This window comes from Macrobrachium rosenbergii, chromosome 50 (assembly GCF_040412425.1).
Source record: "Macrobrachium rosenbergii isolate ZJJX-2024 chromosome 50, ASM4041242v1, whole genome shotgun sequence".
In the NCBI taxonomy this organism is placed as follows: domain Eukaryota; kingdom Metazoa; phylum Arthropoda; class Malacostraca; order Decapoda; family Palaemonidae; genus Macrobrachium; species Macrobrachium rosenbergii.
In genome coordinates this window covers 32,146,654-32,169,153 of record NC_089790.1, presented here as the reverse complement: position 1 = coordinate 32,169,153, position 22,500 = coordinate 32,146,654, and the positions used below count along the sequence as shown (strand labels likewise).

The window sequence follows — 22,500 nt, the reverse complement described above, 5'->3', positions numbered from 1 at the left end:
CTAAGTAAATAAATGTTAAGTCACTAACAAAAAACAGTTGGGCAAAATTAAGAAATTGCAAACACAAGAATACACAAAAAAATGCACAAAAGATTTATCAACCAAGAACACACAAAAAGATGCACAAAAGATTTATCAACAATAATTTCACTAAAGGCAGAATCTCCCTAATACACCTTATTATGCCATGGTAATAAGTAAAAATCTACTTTACCTTACACAAGCTTGTAACACTTTTGTAAGATCCCTTGCTGCAGCACAAAACACTCTTTTTATATGGCACCTACAAGACTAAACAGTTTCACCAAATTCAGATCTTAAAAGTTATATATTACCAAGTACCACAAATATATTATTTTAAAATTAGGGTAAGAGAGAGATAGAGAACCTGACCAGCTCAAATGGTCTCTCACAGGCTAATGCACAGCCTCCCAGATTCTACTAAAAGAAAAAACCTATGTTGCCACTAAGGCATTTTGGGAAACTGGGCCCAGGAATTTTCCTGGAGAAGGGGAAATATAAGGGAATTTTCCCTGGCTGAAGGGACTATCTAGACCTGTCTGCATGTATCTCTTTTAATGACGGGATTTCCTGACTGAACATTTGTTCAAACAACAGCCTTTATTTAACCAGTGTTATCAGTTATGAAAAATTTGTGTCATCCATATCTCTTTTTATTGACAGTTTAAGTGGATAAAGTCAAACCTTTGCAAAAATTTACCCAGGTTGAACACCTGACACCTATGTAAACATCATCAGCCTACCACTTGTGTAAACATCACCTAACAACAAAAAAAGTATTTTTAAATTCTACCAGTAACTCTTTTAAGATGTGACATTTGATATTTCAACAATCATTATTATTACACACAACACATGACAAATATAAGAGAAAATGTATCAAAATTATAGAAAACATATATTACAAGGCCATATCATTAGAATAATATATATATATATATATATATACATATATATATATTATTATGATTAGCAAGAATTCGCTAGCAAATTGCCTCCCCCTCCTTTGTTGTTGTTGTGTTTCATTTACTTACTGCCAGCCGGCCGATCGATAGACCATCTGTCTATCGACTTAAAAACAAGGGTTTAAAAGATTAAAGGCGCTCCCATTTTTGATAAAGATCTTTCCTTCGAGGCAAAAGTAATCTGGCTTGGGCGTTTCTCCTACAGGCCAAAACCTCCCCTGCGGGCAGCAGGTGCAATGAGTCAAAGCATCTGTGATGGGCGCCCCCTGCCCCATAGGAGGGGATAAAGGCAAAAACCCACGAGGTCTCGACACACACACGCGGGCTGGAAGATATGGAGTGAACTTGTGAAGACGTCCCAAACACCTGGCCCCATCGATGCCCTTGCATCCTAACCACGTGGCCCTTTCAAAGTATACTTCTCCTCGTGCCCTTCGACCGTATTCCTCGAGCCCCCTGCACGCCATTGCTTGGAGTTTCGAGGAGTCCCCATCGCCTTGCCCCTTTTTACGGAAGCCCTTGCATCTCACCACGTGGAAGAAACTCGTCCTCGGAAATCGCAAGTCATCCACGGACCGCCTTCTACACGCCCTCGGAAAATCTGCTAAGGTAAAGTGCCCTGGAAGAGCCCCATTTCAGTCACGCTTTTGTCTCGTAATATTTTCTTAAAGAGAAAGCCAGAAATCTCCCTTGTCTAATGTCCGTGCGCCTCTTGCATCGGCAGTATTAATTCTTTATTACTCCTTTGGCACCCTCAGTGCAGCTTCGAATTCATTATTCTTTTGTCTATTTTCATTACTGGCGTATAATGTGCATATCTCTCATTTCAGAGGATCCTATCGTGGAAGCTTCTCGGACTGTGGCTGGAATTCCCCAGTTTCATTCAATCTACTGAGTTCCTCTTTCCCGTACTAATGTCATTTATGTAAATACACTACTTTAAATGTGCCCACGTGTTTTACGTAATATTTCCCTCAGTAACCAGAGCCCTATGCTCATATGAAATTCTCCTTTGTTTTCCTCTTTTTTACGTTTTCCCGTACCCACGAAGTCAGAATCACAAGGCTAAATTACCTTAAATTGTTGCTACCTGTCTCACAGAGCATATTTCAAACTAAAACCACGGAAAAACGTAAAAATGGCGACCTGGCCATAGATCTCGTTTTGCAGTTGCAGTTCCCCTAGTGTTGCTTTATTGCATTTGCAACTTGCCAGATCAGCTATTAGCAAAGCTAAGCTGGGTACGAGACAATTACGAACCTTTTGTGTAAAACCAGCACACAGATCCAGAAAATTCCACGTAAGTAATGTGTTAATCTTAGCAAAACCTTTTTACAATCGTGACTGTTCCTAGGAATTAGAAATAGGGACGCATGTAATCACTGAGAGAAAAGAACCGCCGTATTAGATTCGTTAATGCATGCCTTTCAGGATAGGTAGTTAGGAAATAACCAGTGCTAACCATCCTTTGCTTCGAGGAATAGTGCGAAATTCCTCTGTGTTAAAATCCTTGCCATATTCTTGCTTGAGGAATAGTGCGAAAGAAATTCCTCTGTGATAAATTTTACTTAGCATTTCGAATTAGCGAACTGTTATTTAGGCGCGAATAAAATTCCCACGTGGGACACGACGAAGTCAGCTTGCATTGCTGAAAATTCTCTCAGTGTAGTTAGAATTCGAGTTAGGTGTTAGGAAAGCGAAATTTAAACTCCGCTTATAGGGAAAATTACTAGGCCGTTGTACTGTTATCCTCTCAGACGACTGGGAAATTCCCCGGAATCCCAGACGGTATATAAATATACGGGTTCATTCACCCAGAATCTAAAAATACCTCCGGTGTTGGCCAAACGACCTGCACCCCCACCCCCGCCCATGCCCGCGTGTGTAGCATTTTTTTTTTTTCCCATTCATTTCCCAGCATACATTTTTCTTTGGGTTTCCCGTTAGTAATTTCTAAGTCCTAAGGGACGAATCGTAATTCAAGTCCTAAGTGACTCCTAAAATTCTACGTCGTGCATGTGGCGAGAATTCCTCCAAATTCCACAAATTCCAAGTCCTAAGTGACTCCTAAAATTCTACGTCGCACGTGGCGAGAATTTCTCCAAATTCCAGTCCTCAGAGACTCCTAAAATTCTACGTCGCACGTGGCGAGAATTTCTCCAAATTCCAGTCCTCAGAGACTCCTAAAATTCTACGTCACGTGGCGAGAATTTCTCCAAATTCCAGTCCTCAGAGACTCCTAAAATTCTACGTCGCACGTGGCGAGAATTTCTCCAAATTCCAGTCCTCAGAGACTCCTAAAATTCTACGTCGCACGTGGCGAGAATTTCTCCAAATTCAGTCCTTAGAACTCCTAAAATTCTACGTCACTGGCGAGAATTTCTCCAAATTCAGTCCTCAGAGACTCTAAAATTCTACGTCGCACGTGGCGAGAATTTCTCCAAATTCCAGTCCTCAGAGACTCCTAAAATTCTACGTCGCACGTGGCGAGAATTTCTCAAATTCCAGTCCTCAGAGACTCATACAAAAATTCTACGTCGCACGTGGCGAGAATTTCTCATTCCTGCGGAACCCAAAATTAAGTCCTTTTGAGACATTATATAGTGTAGTTCACACACATCTAAGCCCTACGGGACTGATCATTCTAGTTCGTTAGAACAACTCCTTAACTTCACGCTACAGCCGGCCAAGTCCGAGCGTGACAAAATCCAACTCGTCTTCGAGACGCATTTAAACTTCGTTCGCCAAGAACAACCACGTCTTTCAAGACACATCCAATTTTAACAAAGAGTCTTTTCAGACATATCCTATACCCATTATTCCAAGATGGCTAATACCAGAGCCCAACAAAACGAGGATTTCAAATTCTACATGTCCGCTGGGAAGGACATGGGACTATCGGGGCAAGATCTGAGAGCATGGGTTCAAGAAAATGGACGATGCCAAGGCGGAGAGAGCAAGAGAACGTGAGAGAGAGAGAGAACGTGAGGAGAGAGAGGAGAAGAATTGCCCAAGAGCAGGAGAAGGATAAAGAACGTGCAGAGAGAGAGAGAGAGAACGAGCCCAAGAACAACGAGAGGAGAGAGCAAGAATCGCTCAAGAGCAGGAGAAGGATAAAGAACGTGCAGAGAGAGAGAGGGAAACGAATTGCCCAAGAACAACGAGAGGAGAGAGACAGAATTGCCCAAGAACAACGAGAGAGAGAGACAGAATCGCCCAAGAGAAAAGGGAGGAACGAGAATGGGAAGATCGAGAGCGACAGCGCCCACGAGCTCCAGATGCTAGAACGACAGCCCGCCACCCCCGCCCCTGCCGCGGGGATGAGTGCCCTCAGCCAAGCTCACTCGTTCATGCCAAAATGGACGGAGTCCGAGCCTGAAGTATGGCTTGAAAGGGCCGAACGAGTCCTGGAGTGCTGCGATCTCTCCCCGCGGAACTCTCCCTTGTTCTCACTAAATTCCTGGGCGGAAAGGCCCTCGTTGCCTACCACGCCCTTCCCGCAGACGATCGGGGAAACTGGGAAGCCGTCGACGCCAAGCAGTTCTGAAGGCGTGCGAGATTACCCCGAGCGGTGGAGGAGACGTTGGAGAGAGCAGCCCAGAGAAGCAGGCCAGACTTGGTCCGATTGGGCGTACCATTGGAGCGGCGTTGACAAAATGGCTCGATTCGAAGGAGCCACTAACACCGCCGAGGTACTCGAGCGGTTTAAATTCGAGCATTTCCTGCGCTACGCCCCCTCCTGCCCTCGCCACTCATATAGTGGAAAAAGCCCCAGCAACACTCACCGAGTGTTGCCGAATAGCAGATATGTGGAAACTCACCACCCTCAAGAAGGATCCATGGGGCGGAAGATAAATCCCCGTCCCTCCTCGGAGGTTCAAATTCCCACAAAAATGGGAACTCGGGCAAGCCCCTAACTTGCCATTATTGCAAGAAAACGGGGCATTCCTCCGAACAGTGCCGGAACAAGAAACCGGCTCCTCTCTCTCCCGGAAAACCGACAAATAACTCGCCTCGCCCTCCACAGGGGCAGCGCGGAAAGACTTTAGCCAGACCTTTTTGCACGGCGTGCAAGGTCTATGGCCATTCTCCCGCATGGGCAAAAATGCCCACGCAATAATAAATCAACTACTCCCACCGTCGCCTTGGCCGTCACAGATCCCCAGTCATTAGGCCCTCCGCCGAAGGGCCTGTATACGTGGCCCCTCCACGAGGTAGCGAGCCAGCGCGCCGAGTCACTGCTTTCGAGGACTCGGGCGCACAAATCTCCCTCATCCGAAGGGACAGAGTTCCCTACGGAGCTATCGTCAATAGACGAAAACTCGTCACGATCGAGGGAATAAATCAATTTAAAATGATACTCCCTACGGTCCAATTGAGAGTCACAAGACCTCACCAATCCAAAATGTGCAATCTTGCAGTAGCAAGCCATCTTCCCGGAGGCTATGACGTCATCCTGGGACAGGACTTTCAGTCCCCACCGAAATCACGACAATCTAGGGGTCCACATTCCCCGAATCATTCCGCGGGCGCGAGTAATCCTCCCCCGCTTCTCCCTCAGCCAAGACTGGCGCCCCCTGGGTACCAGAAGGACGTGCAGTCCCCACCAGTGCCACCTGAGTACAATGTACAGTGGCCCCCTCGATCGGTTCCCGATCCAATTCCAGTGCCCGGCCCTGCCTCAGTGCCAGTGCCAGGGCCCCAATCAGATCTCCCTTCAGGAGATGCCAAATTCCTGCCGGTGCCACTTGCATGCCCCGAGCAGGGCCAAGCTTCGTCCGTCCTGACCGACGAGCCCAAGAAACCTCTGATAGCGCCTGACTCTGCCCTAGTGCCAGCGCCAGAGCGCTACGCCGATCTCCATTCACGGGATCCAACTCAGGACCCCCTCTCTTCCCCCGGCCTGGCACCGCTACCAGCGTCGGTCAGAGAGACGGTTCCTCCCGACCACCGCGGAAGCTCACCTGCAGGTGCGGCCTCGCAACCCGTGCCTGAGCTGGTCATCGTTACCTGCGAGCCGCTCACGCCACCCCCGACCGCCTCCTCTCTGCCTCAGCCCGTCGCCGACGCAATTGCAAGTCAGGATTCTGCCATATCTCACTTGGCCGATGAACTACAAGAGCCGCGACGCATCATGGTAGAACCCCCACGGAACACTCCTGCGTAAGCTGTCGCATCAGCAGGCCCAGGTGGTACTCCGTGCCGCCCTCCGGTCGCGGGCCCTCCGCTTCCCCGGCCGAGGACGACTGTCCCATTAAGAAAGACTCGAGGCGAAATTACCACGGGCGTGGGACATTCCAGGTAATTTACAAAGAGCTCTAGAGCTCCCATGGCACCTGTGCCACCATTTCATCTTTCGAAGGTCTTGGCACCCTAATCCAGAAGGGGATGTCAGGCCCTCCTCTATCTTCCTCCGTTCCTCAGGAACTTCTATCTCTTATCACCTTCTATTTAATCTTCCCTTAAATTATCCCCACAAGAGGCAATTAAATACGGGATACCATTCCCCACACAATGTATAAATCATTAAGAATAACAGAGTGAGAAGTGGCACGCCCTTGCGCCCATACCTTGGCACCGGGCGTGCGTGTCAGCCCTCCTGAAGGAGTCGCGCCCTTCGGGTGCACTTTCCTCGCCCTGGGACTGAAGTGATAGTCCGGGCCGTAATTTATAGGCGTAGGACGATAAATTCCCGCCTAACACAATAAAACCCTCACTCTTTTTCCCTTAGCTCTTCTGCCAATATCATTTACTTTCTTTTAGTCATTTAGTTATCTTTATTTTAATGAATCGCGAGTCATAAACTCTTGCCCTTGTGATTTAAATGCCCCTTTTGTAAGCTCTGAGGGACGTGTCCCGCCTTTCATATGCGGTCAAGTTTCATTCGTAACGTCTTGGTAATTTTCCTTTTGTTATTATTATCCCTTTTCCCCCTTCCATTTCCTTCCAAGATCTCTGTTTGTCCTACCCCACATCTTTTGTCTGCTCGCCCCGTCATAACATTGAGTAGGCAGTGGGCGCATAAAATTAGCGTAGTTTAAGGTTAGCGAATTAAAACCTCGCGAATACTCTCGCCCGCATACGACTGTCAAAATCCGTGTGTGGGCCGGCGAAAGCTGAGCAAAGTACGTTAAAACGAAGATAAATTATCAATGCGAATATGTATAGTCATTACAGTATCGCGTAAAAGGGGATGTCATTTACAAAAGTAAACGCTGTTTTTCATTTACACAGCCTCTTCAAGGCAGATTGTACTAACCGCATGCATTTTATCTAAAATTAAGTAACCGTGTATTTTAATTCTTTCTTTTCATTTGTTGGCCATAGCCTCATATACTTGGTCCTATAATCTTAATAATTCACAATTGTTCGAGTCACATTATAAAGTTACCAGTGGGTAACCAAATCTAAAGTAATTATTCTTTTGCAAGTGTTTAAATCACTTTGCGTTCTGTTAACGAAAAATTGTCCCAATGTGTTATTAAAAGTAATGTCTCAGCTTCATAAAACCCTTAGGAGTAAAGTTCATTGCAAGGCAGAATGTAGAGTAACGTAAAGCATTTGCCGCTCATTCTGAATATCGATGTACACACCCGAAGGAGGTATGTACATCATCTTGTATGGGAGGTATTATGATTAGCAAGAATTCGCTAGCAAATTGCCTCCCCCCCCCCTTGTTGTTGTTGTTGTTTCATTTACTGCCAGCCGGCCGATCGATAGACCATCTGTCTATCGACTTAAAAACAGGGGTTTAAAAGATTAAAGGCGCTCCCATTTTTGATAAAGATCTTTCCTTCGAGGCAAAAGTAATCTGGCTTGGGCGTTTCTCCTACAGGCCAAAACCTCCCCTGCGGGCAGCAGGTGCAATGAGTCAAAGCATCTGTGATGGACGCCCCCCTGCCCCATAGGAGGGGATAAAAGGCAAAAGCCCACGAGGTCTCGACACACACACGCGGGCTGGAAGATATGGAGTGAACTTGTGAAGACGTCCCCAACACCTGGCCCCATCGATGCCCTTGCATCCTAACCACGTGGCCCTTTCAAAAGTATACTTCTCCTCGTGCCCTTCGACCGTATTCCTCGAGCCCACACGCCATTGCTTGGAGTTTCGAGGAGTCCCCATCGCCTTGCCCCTTTACGGAAGCCCTTGCATCTCACCACGTGGAAGAAACTCGTCCTCGGAAATCGCAAGTCATCCACGGACCGCCTTCTACACGCCCTCGGAAAATCTGCTAAGGTAAAGTGCCCTGGAAGAGCCCCATTTCAGTCACGCTTTTGTCTCGTAATATTTTCTTAAAGAGAAAGCCAGAAATCACCCTTGTCTAATGTCCGTGCGCCTCTTGCATCGGCAGTATTAATTCTTTATTACTCCTTTGGCACCCTCAGTGCAGCTTCGAATTCATTATTCTTTTGTCTATTTTCATTACTGGCGTATAACGTGCATATCTCTCATTTCAGAGGGATCCTATCGTGGAAGCTTCTCGGGCTGTGGCTGGAATTCCCCAGTTGCATTCAATCTACTGAGTTCCTCTTTCCCGTACTAATGTCATTTATGTAAATACACTACTTTAAATGTGCCCACGTGTTTTACGTAATATTTCCCTCAGTAACCAGAGCCCTATGCTCATATGAAATTCTCCTTTGTTTTCCTCTTTTTTACGTTTTCCGTACCCACGAAGTCAGAATCACAAGGCTAAATTAACTTAAATTGTTGCTACCTGTCTCACAGAGCATATTTCAAACTAAAACCACGGAAAAACGTAAATATATATATATATATATATATATATATATATATATATATATATATATATATATATATATATATATATATATATATATATATATGTATGTATGTATGTATGTATGTATATATATATATGAATTGTAATCTTCATAGACACAAAGAAAGGATTGTATGCAATTGATGAACATAGAAGGAAATGTGAAAAGAAACAATGAAGTTTAGTTTAGCCTGACGGTTTAGTTGTCCACCCGACCTTTACTAGGGCAATTTATTAGGAAGAGGTTTCTAAAGTACAAGAGAAACATGTGAAATTTGAAAGAATTCAACAAACGACCATTAGAATTTATAAAACTATTTACAAGGTGGTTCAGTTCAACCATAAAAAATATCATGGACACACTACCAAAGAATAGTCAGTGTCTTAAAATAGTTATGCAAGCGATATGTTAATGTAAACAAAATACTACAAAAGAAAACGCAAAGTCTCTGAGCCTGTACTGCTAGTTAAAAATATGATGGACAGCTGGATCTAATATATATAAACCTGAATTAGAATTAAAATTACTGTCTTGAGTATAAAAAATACATGCAGATTCTGTAATATCTTAGTAAAGTTAGAGTAAATGAAAACTTTCTTTGTCTTTTTCCAGTTAATTGGAAATTACAATTTTTAGTATGGGTGTTAATTGCACTCCTGGGATCACATCAAGATGCAGTATATCTATGTTGAGCAATTCTTTCAGTTGTTTTGCCAGTTTGACCAATGTAAATCTTATTATAACCATATGGTACCTTATATATAACACCTTCATCGTGCTTAGGACTATTGCGAATAACTGAATGACCAATTGTGAAAGGGAAGGAAAAAGAGACTTTCAGGCTTTGAAGTTTAATTAGAAAAATTATGTCATGAATGGATGGATGGAAAGGCATTGATATGTAGTTATAACTAATCTTAGTTTTATTATTCACTTTATAAAATATTTTCTTAGCTAGATTAAAACGCTGGTCAATTTCATTTCCTTGGAAATTATAGAACAACCTATACTATAGAGTGTATTAATCTCATCAGAATATTTGGGGCGACATACATTCCGAGTGCAGAGCAACATTGACCTCATGGTAGAGGTTTTACAGAGAAGGGATGGGATGAAAAAGCACTGATAATGAGGTTATTATTAGTATCTTTTCTGAAAACCTTGAACGTTATGGAATTTCCTGTCTGATTACAGCTTCATCTAAAAATGAGATACAACAGTTCTCTTTTCCTAATGTAAATTCAGTCTAAAACGTTAAATCTAGTGAGCATTTTATCATTATTATGGTTGTTTTAAAATAGCAATAATATCGTCTACATATTTCACCCAAAAAATATTGTTTGCGATAATGTAATTGGTTAACCTACGTTAAAAAAAATTCCATTTATATATTAGATAAAACAGGGAATAAACAATTGCCCATTTCCATCCCAAATTTCTTTATAAAATGTATCATTAAAAGTAAAACTTGTGTCAACAACACACAGACGTATTAGGTCTAGAATAACATCAACAGGTAAAGTTAGAATACATTTTATGAGCTTGCCTCGTAAAAAATCTAGAACATCACTAAATGGAACACAAGTAAAAACTTTTCACATCAAAACTAATCATTGACTTATCAGCTCTGACAATGCCCCAAAGTAATACATTTACAAAATGTAGTGATTTCTCAGCGTGAGAATTAGAAATTGATCCTATAAGTGGCTGAAGCAAATGCACTAAGATTTTTTATCATTCGTACGAAAGACTTCCTACAGTATTTATTGTAGGGTGTAGGGGGTTGCCATCTTTATGAATTTTTACCATGCCTTACAGTTGTATACCACATCTGCTGGTAGGCATCTACATTAAAGAAAAGTCCATCCTTAGGAATTGCAAAGCGAAAATCAGTGGCGTAACAGGAGGGGGGAATGGCATCTTTTGAGCAGGTCTGGTCTGGCATAATTGTAGATTTTCTAACATATTCATTGTTGAAGAAGGACTGCTTGAGCTTCTGCAGTTCATTCAACTGTTTAACCTTGATATCTGTGTTCCAAATATTGTTATAATTTTGAGATTGTTCTTAACCATCGGAATAAGTGTTGCCAGATGTTGTGAGAGAAGCTTCTCTAACTTAAAATTAATCAAAAACTATCTAAGATCAACTATGAGTCAGCTCAGATTGTCAATAGAGCATGATATTACTAATCAGTTGGACGTTGAAGTTGTTATTAGTGAAATTGCTTCTAACAAGGCTCGTAGGGTTCTGTTGTAAATCTGCAGTGTTGTTTTTGTTTTAGCTTTGAAATAAAATAAACGATTGAGATGTTAAGGCTTAAAATGTGCATTTCATTTTAATTTGAACTAGTCCATAAAAATGAACTTTTCATCAATAAGAAAACAAAAGAGCACCTGTTTGAGAATAGATCAATCAGTAGAATCATAGGAAAAATGAAGCCTCCTGAATATCAGCAGATATTATGTGAAATGCTTGGGCATGAAGACCATTGTCACAAAGTATTACCAGTTTATCTAGACAATACACTCCACCAACCATGTAGAGCAGGATGGGCAGAGGAGGAAATGACTTTGCTGGCAAGGTCTGAATCCCTATTTAATGAGGATCCTCACTTCATGGTACAGGAGGATTCAGTCTAAATACTTTCCTCTCTGAATGCTGGAAAGCAGTAGGAATAAAAGAAAGACCAAAGAGTACCATAATGTAGTAAAACGATACTTGGAAATGGAAGCCAGACTCAACAACAGCACTGGGGCTGGCCAGAATGATGGAACAACAATCAATCTTGAACTTACAGGAATAGTTTAAGTCCAGATGCTGGATATTCTAGCTGATGCCATGAATGATTATTTAATAATGATGACAGGTGGTGGTGATGGTTTCCCACCAGAATCCCCGAAACTCCAGCATCCACAGTAATGGTAGTGAAGATGAAGTGCATGGAATAACACCTGAGGTACTATATACCATCAGGGAATGGATTTTTGGGAGGAGGGAACCAAGGCAACCGCCCATAATAAGTGAGAGAGACTAAAGATGTTTAAAACGAGCTGTGAGAAGAGGAGAATATGTAGTTACCCAAAGGGGGTGGATAAAGAACGGGTAGAACTGGACAAAATGCGATAATGGGATGAGACCCCCTTGCCCGGCTGTCCCTCCCTCCGGGAATGATGGAGTTTTGGGGTTTTTCTGTTTACCACAGGAAGTCCATCAAATGAAGAGAATGGGACAGAACAACCAGCCTAAGTAAAGTCCATCATCGAGCTGGTGTCTATAGATGATATACAGTGGATGAAAAGAATGAACTGTAAATCAGTACCAGGACCAGATGGTGTGACACCATCAAATACACAGCATCAGATATTTGAGCCGCTGGTGAGACTGACAAAAGATTGTATGACCTCATTCTACAGTCAAAAATTGCTACTGCCAAGTGGTCAAAAGGGAGAACCACCCTACTGCCAAAAATTGATGAGCCTAGAGAGCCAGGAGACTACTGGCTGATTATCATAACATCTATAGTTACCAGAGGCCTTCATAAAGTTTTAGCCCTCCCACCTCCACAAGGCAAAAAGGCTTTAAGCCTGAAGATGGTGTAAGCGCCAATAGCCTGCTCTTACGAGAACTAATGAAAGAGGCGAAGAGACAGCCAAGTAGCCTCTATATTACCTGTGTGGACTTGTCAGTCATCCGGCACTGCTCGGAGCCCTTGAGGAGGTGGGCTTGACGACAAGTCAGTGTCTTACCTTACGAATTTCTATCAGTTGATAAGCACTGAAATCACTGGGGTAACCATATAACATCACATGTGGAGTGATGCAGGGGACCTGATGTCACCCCTTTTATTCACCCTAGCTCTCACGCAGGTGATAAATAAGCTCCCTGAGGTTGTTGGGGCCACCCTTCATGGAGAGAGAATAAAATATCTAGCGTTTGCAGATGATATTGTGGTGGCAGTGACATTGTCGGAAGGCTTAACAGTGGCAATTGAAGTACTACTTGATGAAGCAATTAAGTATAGCGTAGAACGAGGACTAAGGAAGTGTGCCAGCACTGGTATTATGGCAGATTTAAAGAAGGGGACATGGTATTATGATGCCTGTCCTTTCACTTATAAAGATGAAGAAATACCAAACATCACAGCAACCAGCTTTTATAAATACCTTGCAGTCGAGTGGAGTCTCCTAAACACCCAGTGGCTCCATAGTCCAAGCAAAAATGAAAACCGAGTTGGGAAACTTACTAAAAGCACTTTTGAAAACACAACAAAAGCTGTGGCATTGAAAGTCGCATTGATACCACGGTATCATCACATTCTGCATCATGATGACATCAAGTGCTACCATCTCAAGACATTGGATTGGGAAATCGGAGAATTTATAAGAAAAGCACTCCACCTTCCCAAGAATACGCCCATGGGTGTGTTCTGTGCCAAAAGAGCGGGAGGGTTGGCCATAGAGCGCATGACAAAAAGTACACCTACTGCCAAACATAACTTTCCGAGACATCTTTCAAGATATAGAGACATTTTGGTGAAGAGTATAAACTGAGAATAATTTGGAAACATGTCACCCATCTACTGCTATAAACTAGAAGGGAAAATTGTATAGCTCCACAGATGGTATCAGGTTTAAAGAAGCCTCATAGAGCATAAAACCATAATGGATCAATGCTGGCAATTGCCTTATGAGGGGGTGGGGTTACTTATGTCAACGCTGTTAAGCTTAGAATGGGTGTACTAACCAACCCCAGCCAGAAGAGCCCTGGAAGAGACATAACAGGCTGATGTGATCAAGGCTCTAATTCCCCTGGCACACTGCATCACCTCCTCCAGGTGTGTCTTGTAGTTCAGCTGTGGAGAATAAAAAGACATGACAGCGTCGTCAAATATCCAAGATCCAAAGTGATGGTCTTAGGAAGCCAGACCTCGTGGCGTAGAACGAGGTTGGCTCCTTGGTTGTATTTGCCCAAGTGATGGTGGATTCTAATGTCAGTAGCATTGACGTCTTCCACGCTTCAAAGATTGCAAAATATGGTGCGCCAGATGTTAAGAGAAAGGTGCAGGAAATCATTGAAACAAGCCCTATAGTAGAAGCAGTTACTAGAAACTGGAGAGGCGTCCTGTCATCCAGATCAGAGGACTAGCATTATTTTTAACAAGGCTGCGTATAGGACATACCATGCTATGCACAGATACTTAATGCAACGTGGAGAAGGGAGACAGGTCCCAATCTACAGTTCCTGTCAATAAGTTTTAACAGTAAAGAGTTTATTAACTGATTAACCAATTTTTACCCAAGAAATGAGAGCTACCTCACTATATAGCAGATCTATGAGTGAGGTACTGATGATAATTGTGATATCAGTAAGCTAATGTTTTTAAAGAAAACTTTATTTCAGAATTTAACTTATCAGATTTTTCACATTTATTTAATTCTTATTAAAGACTATATATATATATATATATATATATATATATATATATATATATATATATATATATATATATATATATATGTATGTGTGTGTGTGTGTGTGTGTGTGTGTGTGTGTGTGTGTGTGTATATATATATATATATATATATATATATATATATATGTGTGTGTGTGTGTGTGTGTGTGTGTGTGTGTATGTATGTATATTACATTTTGCATTTTAATATAAAGCTTTAGTGAATTTCAGCTAAATTAATGTTTGATTTTAAGCGCTGAATGGCCTTAGTTAACTCAGTGCTTGGCATGTATGCCTAAAATCTATAAAACCAATCAACAATGTGTGTGTCAGCAGTTCGGCATGAGGGCCCCGGACATCGAGCTGCTCTCATTTAAGATCATAGAGGGCATCCTGAGTATAAAATTATATTCTAACTTCCTTGTTCAGTTATGACCATGAGAATGAGGAGAGAAAATAATTTTCGCTTTGGTGTGTCGGAAATTACCATTATTAGTAACCATATTGACAGTGCTAGAAGAGAATGTAAAAACTGTTTTGTGAAATCAGAAAAGAAGCGTGGTGAATTTCTAAGAAGTACACTCTTAGAGTAGCAACTCTGAATTTTGACATTGACTATGATCGCCTCCGTGTAGCAATTTATGATCGTAATAATTTACTTAAAAACAAATTACAGTGCCTAATACGAGATTCTGAGTCGAGATTTTTGTTCTTCCTATTTGTAAGCTTAAGAACATTTTTGCCATGGGATTCCTCAGGGTCGGCTTTTCTTTCATGTAGACTCTTACCAGCAAATGTGGTAAACAACTGTATGGAAACGGTAAAAACTCGGATGGCAGCCCCCTACATCCTGTAATAAGTACTGTTGGAGGTCTTTTGTACGAATGATAAAAATTCTTAATACATTTGCTTCAGCCACTTGTAGGATCTTTTTTAATTCTCACTTTGAGAGTTCACTACATTTTGTAAATGTATTACTTAAGTGCAGTTGATTAGTTTTGTGCTCCTGTTAGTGATGTTTTAGATTTTTGTGAGGTGAACTTCAAAATGTGTTCTAACTTTATCTGTTAGTGTTATTCTAGAGTCTAGACCTAATACGTTTGTGTGTTATTGACACGTTTTACCTTTAATGGTACATTTTATAGACAGAAATTTGGAATGCAAACGGGCAATATTTATCCCCTGTGCTATCTAATATATACATGGAATTTTTTTAACGTAATTTAGCCAATGGCATTATCACAGACAATGTTATGAAATTCTCACTAGTCTTAACGATTTAGTTCCATCCATACAATTTACATTAGAAAAAGGAGAGAACTGTTGTACAGTATCTAATTTTTTAGATGAAACTGTAATCAGTCAGGAGATTCCTTTACGTTCAAGGTTTTCAGAAAAGATACAAATAATAACCTCATTATCAGTGCTTATTCATCCCATCCCGTATCTGTAAAACATGAGGTCAGTGATTCTCTGCACTCTGAATGCATGTAGCCCCAAATATTTTGATGAGATTAATTCAGTTTATAGTATAGGTTGTTCTAAAAATATCAGAGGACATGAAATTGACCAGCGTTGTAATTTAACTAAGAAAACATTTTATAAAGTGAATAATAAACCTAGAGTTAGCTATAACTACATATCTATGCCTTGTCTTTCATCTATTCATGACATCGTTCTTCCACTTAAACTTCTAAGTCTGAAAGTCTCCTTTTCTTTTCCTTTCGCAGTTGGTTGTTCAGTCATTCGCAATAGTCTTAAGCATGACGAAGGTGATATATATATATATATATATATATATATATATATATATATATATATATATATATATATATATATATATATATATATATATACATAAACTACCTTGTGGTTGTAATTAGATTTACATTCGTCAAACTTGTAAAATAAATGAAAGAAGAATTGCTCAACATAGATATAATATAGCTAGAGGTGACCCCAGGAGTGCAGTTAACACCCATACTAAAAATTCAAATTTTCCGATTTATTGGAAGAAGGCAAAGAGAGTTTTCAGTTACTCTAACTCCTAAAGGAATATTATAGAATCTGCATGTATTTTCTATACTCGAGACATTAATTTTAATACTAGTTCAATGTGTATAAATTAGATCCAGCTGTCCTTCATACTTTTAACTACCAGTACATGCTCAAAGAGCCTCTCAATTTGTAACTATCCCTCCTTCTCTTAACATGTTTACGTGTTTGTGTATTCTTGTGTAGTTTTGTTTACATTATGACATCACTTGCGTAACTATCGTTTTCAAGATGTTGACTGTTGTTTGGTAGTGTATCCTTTGACATTTTTTTGGTTGAACCACCTTGTAACCACTTTTATGAATTTTAATTGCCGTTTGTTGAATTCTGTCAACTTTAACAATTTTTCTTTTGTACTTAGGAAATCTCTTCCTAATACCGGGTATTTCGAAATTAGAGCCCCCCCCTCCACAGAACAAATGGAAAGTTATGAAGTTTTCTGCTATAGCCTATCTCCAAGTACATTATTTTAAGTTTCTATTAAGCTATTTTTCATTTTACATTTCTTGTATTTTCAGACTGAGTAACGGAGTTAGATACAGCCATGGTTAACGACTCGGAGGAAATCAGATGGATTGACCGAATCCGGGCTATAACCTTCAGAGAGGCCAGGGATGCTGGTGCATCCTTCATTTCACGTTCCTTGATAGCTAAATCCATTAAAAGAGATGAATCCTTTGTTAAAAGAAACTGGAACAAAAACCCATATGACTGTCATCGTGAAAAGAGTGAGAATCTTGGAAGGCCTGAAGTCCTTTCTCAGGAGTCAAAAGACATCATAGCTGAGGCAGTGGGTAGACCAAGAAAGTCTTTACGTAAATTGGCGCTTGAACAAGAAACAAGAAGAGGAAAGAAGAGAAGTTATAGTGCTGTATATCGTGAGTTGAAAAAATCTGGTATCAAGCCATTTCATATTATCAGCAAGCCCAACATCACTCGGCAACAGAGAGAAGACCGTGCTTGGTTATGTGGTTCATTTCTTAAAGATTGGGATGAAGCTGACTTTCTCCATGTTGCCGCATCAGACGAATTCTTCATTTACACGGTCAGGAAGCCAAATCATAAAAATAAAATCATTTGGGCTGCAAAGTTGGATGATATCAGCAATGATGTGCGCTATCGCCAATTGTGAAATTTCCTGAATGTTTGGGAATTTTTCTGTTTCACAGCCAAACGGTTAATGTGGATCATCAAAGAAAAAGGACAGTCATGGAATGGTGAATACTTCAGAGAAACTGTGCTTACTGGTGGAGTATTTCCTTTCCTCAAAGATCCTGAAAATGTGTTATCTGTTGAAGTCGCATATTTGCATGATAAGGCACGATGTTTCAAGGCTCTTCAGACACAGGAGCTGTTTCGAAACAGTGGTATCGATTTCTTCTCATCAAGTGAATTTCAGGTAGCTCCCTGACATTAATGTGTGAAAACATTGGTAGTATCTTAAAGGATCGTGTTGAAGCGCGCACAGTGAACTATGATGGTGTACCAAGCCAAGCCTCGACGACCTGAAGAGAGGTGACCGAAGTGCTCAGGGAAATGGAGTTTGAGTCTCAGCTTTTTGCGATTTGCTGAAATCATATCCTCAAGAATGCAGGCTGTGGTACAGGCAGATGGAGGCCACACAAAATATTAAATACTCAGAGAGAAACTTAAATAAATACCTGTTCTGAATTACTTTTGTTTTTGTCCATATCAATTTTAGTTTATGCTGTAGAGGGGGCCTCTTAATTTCAAAAACACCCTGTAAGTGTGTGTGGTGGGGGCCGGCGTTACAGAAACATGGGAAGAAGAAATGAAAATGCAGAAACAATGACACGCTACCAAGATATTTGTTAAATGGAATTTGTAGATTTTAGTGCTGTACACGAATATGAATAATATATATTATGGAGAAATCTGAGAGTTAACAGTAAATTTGGTTAAGTTCTTCACGGAGAAAAGTTACTCAGGTGAAGTAAAAACTAATTTTTGGCATGAGCAGATTTTAGAACTGCTGAGTGCAGTGTTCAGATGAGATTTAGACCTACCAGATGCAAGAGTAAATTTAGTGTATTAATTTTGTAAATGTTCGTGGAAGTGGATGTTGGAAGATTGAAGTGTAAGAATCATAGTTGAATTGTTAATCAAAGGCGCTAAAAGTTGATGGCGTTACACGAGAGATGATGTAATATGCTATTGGTAGAGTATTTTAGTAACTGATACTGAGAAAAAAAAAAACTGATTAATTCATTTAGGAAGAACAGATGGGTTTACACTGAGGGTTTAGTATGTCGCTCCATTATTTATTGTGAAAGAGATGTCTGAGAAGTTACGAGAGTTAAGGGGAATAGCAGTATGCAGTCTTCAAGTACTTAGATGGATTATTGTGGAACTGAAAATGTGATGTGTAGGAATTTAGGGATGTAGGATATAAAATAATTTTCTGAGAGAAGAACATTGTAAAATGAAATCAATGTTTATGTTCAGAATTAAGTAGACTATGGTTTGAGGTCAGTCTCAGACAAGGCTGGGTTATGTATATTGTCTTTAGAGTTGGGTGTAGAGTGAGTGGCGATTGCAGTGGTTACAACATGATATTGCAAAGTCAACAGAATCTGGGTGAGTTGAATTTGAAAGTGTTCTTGAATAGAGGAAAGCGCATTACTTGAATATTATATATGTAATAATTTCATTATTGTAAATATTTATAGTTTAATTTGTTTGCCTGTAAAATCGCTTCGCATAAAAGACATGCCAAGCAACACTGATTTGTAGTATAGTTTTCAGACTTTAGGTTTGAGCTCGGTTATTTCATTGAAATTGAGATCGATAGGCATATTCTCGTGAGTCCGTTGAATGGATTAAATTAATTCGTTTCATAAGTAATGGAGAATTGTAACTTGTTGCATCTCGTGAAACATCTCACTTTCGTTCCAGCCGTGGTAAATTAGAATGAGTTTTTCAAGGATTCGTCCTTTGTTCCTGATGTATTCTCGTTATCAGCAGCCATGGGAAAGGATGTAAAAGCTGAGCATATTGAATTCATCTTTACGTGAGATATACGATATTACGAATTCCAGGTCATCATGTTGAGTTAGAATATGCTACCCTCGTGTCTCTGCCTGAATAACAAGCTTGTCAATGGAAATGATGGTGACCTGTTCTGTAAGATATTTCCGTAAGAATTTTTGCCGTCATTTTCTGACAGACGAGTCATTTTTTAACAATATACCGATGTGTCGCATCCTCTGTCACAGGATATCAGTGAAGTAAGAGTGAAGAATATACGATGAGTTTATTTTAGGATTTTTTCTATTATTTGTGAAGTAGTAGACTGCCCGAGGTAGCCATGGAAATTTATCATACAAAAGGAGTTTCGAATTTCAGTATTCATCGCTGTACTTTTTAGAATTTATAAAATAACAGCAAACAAAAAGTTTACAAGGGTAAAGAATATAACCAATTATTCCCATACTTATGTATTCCAATGATTCTTTTGATTTGTAGGCGTTTTAAGTAAAACCTGCACGTTTCTGTAAGGGGGTAGGGATTATCCTAATATGGATTATCCGTATTTTTTAAATTATTCTCCAAATGGTATTACTATAAAAGCTTACTGAATGTTTTCCTAAAATCACCTCTACCATTCGTAGGAAGCATCCGTCAGAAAAACCAATGATTTTTACCTTTGCGTATGTCCTTATTCGGGATGATTTTCGTTTATTTATTATTCAGTTTCTTTCCGGCTGCCAATATCTGAACAAAAATTTTAGATGATAAGCTGGAAATCAGTGAAATTGGCGTACATATAAACAGAACTGTTTGTTGCATCTAGACGCCTTAATCTGAACCCAGAGCTAGATTTTTATTCCCTAGAAAGTCCATCGCACTTTTGTTGATGTAACAATGGTTTATGTACTGAGTAGTTATTTGACTGATGTGGGTCAGATCGATAGTGAAGGTTACTGGGCCAGCAATCTCATTATATATATATATATATATATATATATATATATATATATATATATATATATATATATATATATATATATATATATATATATATATATATGTGTGTGTGTCTATTATGGATGTGTATATGTAGATTTCGTATGTGTAAAAATGTATTTATAAACGTGTGTTGACTTTGGACGTTTGCATCTTAAAACTACATTTCTTTTTAAAGGATTTCGTTTTATACTCGGATGTTGACTAATTTCAGTTATTTCCTTTACATAATTTTGTAATGAATTGCAGCTGAACATTATTTACTAACGTGCAGAGTCGTCTCATACCAATTTACCCTATCGGCCATCACCACTACGTGCAACACCTAATATGTTATTGACAAATGTTCGTAGGAAAACGTAACATGCAATAAATATTTCACATGAATTGCCAACGCATTCCCTCCTGCACACATCAGATTCCCGTGGCTGGTCTTGAAGCTTCACGTATAAGTTTACTGAGTACAGTACGGGGTGTTTTATCTTCACGTGAAGTTTGATGTTAAGCGAAGACTTTCACGTCGAAAAGTGTAAAATAGAAATCTTTGGAATTTGAGTAAGTGCGTCGGGATCTTTCCCGAAGGGTTGAAGTATTTTATTTGGTAGGAAACTAATATTCACCCAGGTTAGGTGCTTGTTCATGTACTGAGGTGTTGTGATTAAATAGCTTACTTGATTGTTGCAGGGTAGATAACCAAGTAAGGTACACAGTCCTTGGAATTGGCAGTCGAGATTTATCTGGATAATAAGTCTTTCAGAAAATAGTTCTCTGAGCCGGATGTCTTGTCTTGATTCTTTCTTCCTAATTTCGTAGATTACACTTTTCTTAACCTGGCTTTTTTTTTTTTATATAACCTGAACTGGTTTTTTTATTCGATTCTCTTAATAGCAATTACCTGAAAGTTGTTCTTCCCTTTGGCCTAGATTCCTTATTATTTTTTTTTATAATTTTGTTTTACCTGATATCCTAGTTTTTGTCAGTTTGCATTGAATTATTTATATTCATATCTATGTCGTATTTTAACTCGAACCCTTTACAGCTGAAATCCTTGATCCTTGCTTATTAGTTAATCGATATCTAAGACCCCCTCAAACCACACTGTCTGCATATCTTCGACCTCACTGAACTTGAATCTTAACTTTCCCAGAGCGTCCTAACATTTTGAATATCTTTGATCGCTTTTCTCCTTGGGATCTGGTCGTCTTGATATCTACGACTCAGTTGAATCCGATATCTTCAGTATCTTCAGTAATTGCGAATCTGCGTATGGTACCCTCTATCCCCTTGGACCGGATTTCTGTTATGAGTCCGACCTAACTGGTCATACAGAATATAAAGTTCCTTTTATATTCCATTTGTTAGGAATATAATGTTCATTTTATATTCCATTTGTTACCGTGGCAAATAGCTACTACTGAAGAGAATGTTTATAGATTTATAAGAACAGGGTTTGGAAATGTGCGCATGTTTTTTTTTTTTTTTTTTTTATACTTTCACGCCTCCAAGTGCTGCTATTTTTCACCGCCATTCTCTTAGATTCCAACGTTATTTCGCTCCACAAAGTTGCTTCTTCATTTCTTCTGCAATTAGCATCCAGAATATTTTGCCATTTATCGCAAGTAAGTTCATAAATTAGAGGCATGGTGCAGATACCCAGAAAAATTGTAGCTTTTAGAGTGTAGTAGTGTTTTTATCGTTGCATTATTTGGTATCGTTCTTGATTTTAATTTCAGAGTTCAAATCCATATCTGTATATTGCGTCCTCATCAATGTATTGCCAGTGATTGTTTGTAATCCTCAAAATATCGTTGTATGTTCTACCTATGTTATTACGTAAATGGTCGATAATGTGCACCTACAGTATATATACAGTATATATATATATATATATATATATATATATATATATATATATATATATATATATATATATATATATATATATATGAATATCTTTTACTGTAATCTAACAGTACACTGTGAAGATAAAAAGGCCCCGAAAACACTACATACACGATGGAACCATATACAGTATATATCGAGTACTTCTGTATTCTTGCCTATATTTTACCAGTGAGCTGGAATACAAAAGTAAGTGTTTTTAAGTGGCTTTTCATCTCTTATATATACAGTATATTATTATATATATATATGTATGTATATATACATTATATATATAGTATGTATATATATATATATGTATATATACATATACATATATATATATTATATTT

General features: G+C 39.6%; 1 protein-coding gene and 1 long non-coding RNA gene across 6 annotated transcripts in view; one reads left to right on the top strand and one right to left on the bottom strand.

The window, feature by feature from the left end:
- LOC136832814 (uncharacterized) overlaps positions 1-22,500 on the bottom strand; it is a 665,567-nt gene that overhangs the window by 92,098 nt on the left and 550,969 nt on the right. The gene's annotated exons all lie outside the window — the stretch shown is intronic.
- On the top strand, positions 7,678-8,563 carry LOC136832816 (uncharacterized). Its single transcript, XR_010851326.1, has 2 exons — positions 7,678-8,223; positions 8,445-8,563. It is a non-coding gene; the product is annotated as an uncharacterized lncRNA (long non-coding RNA).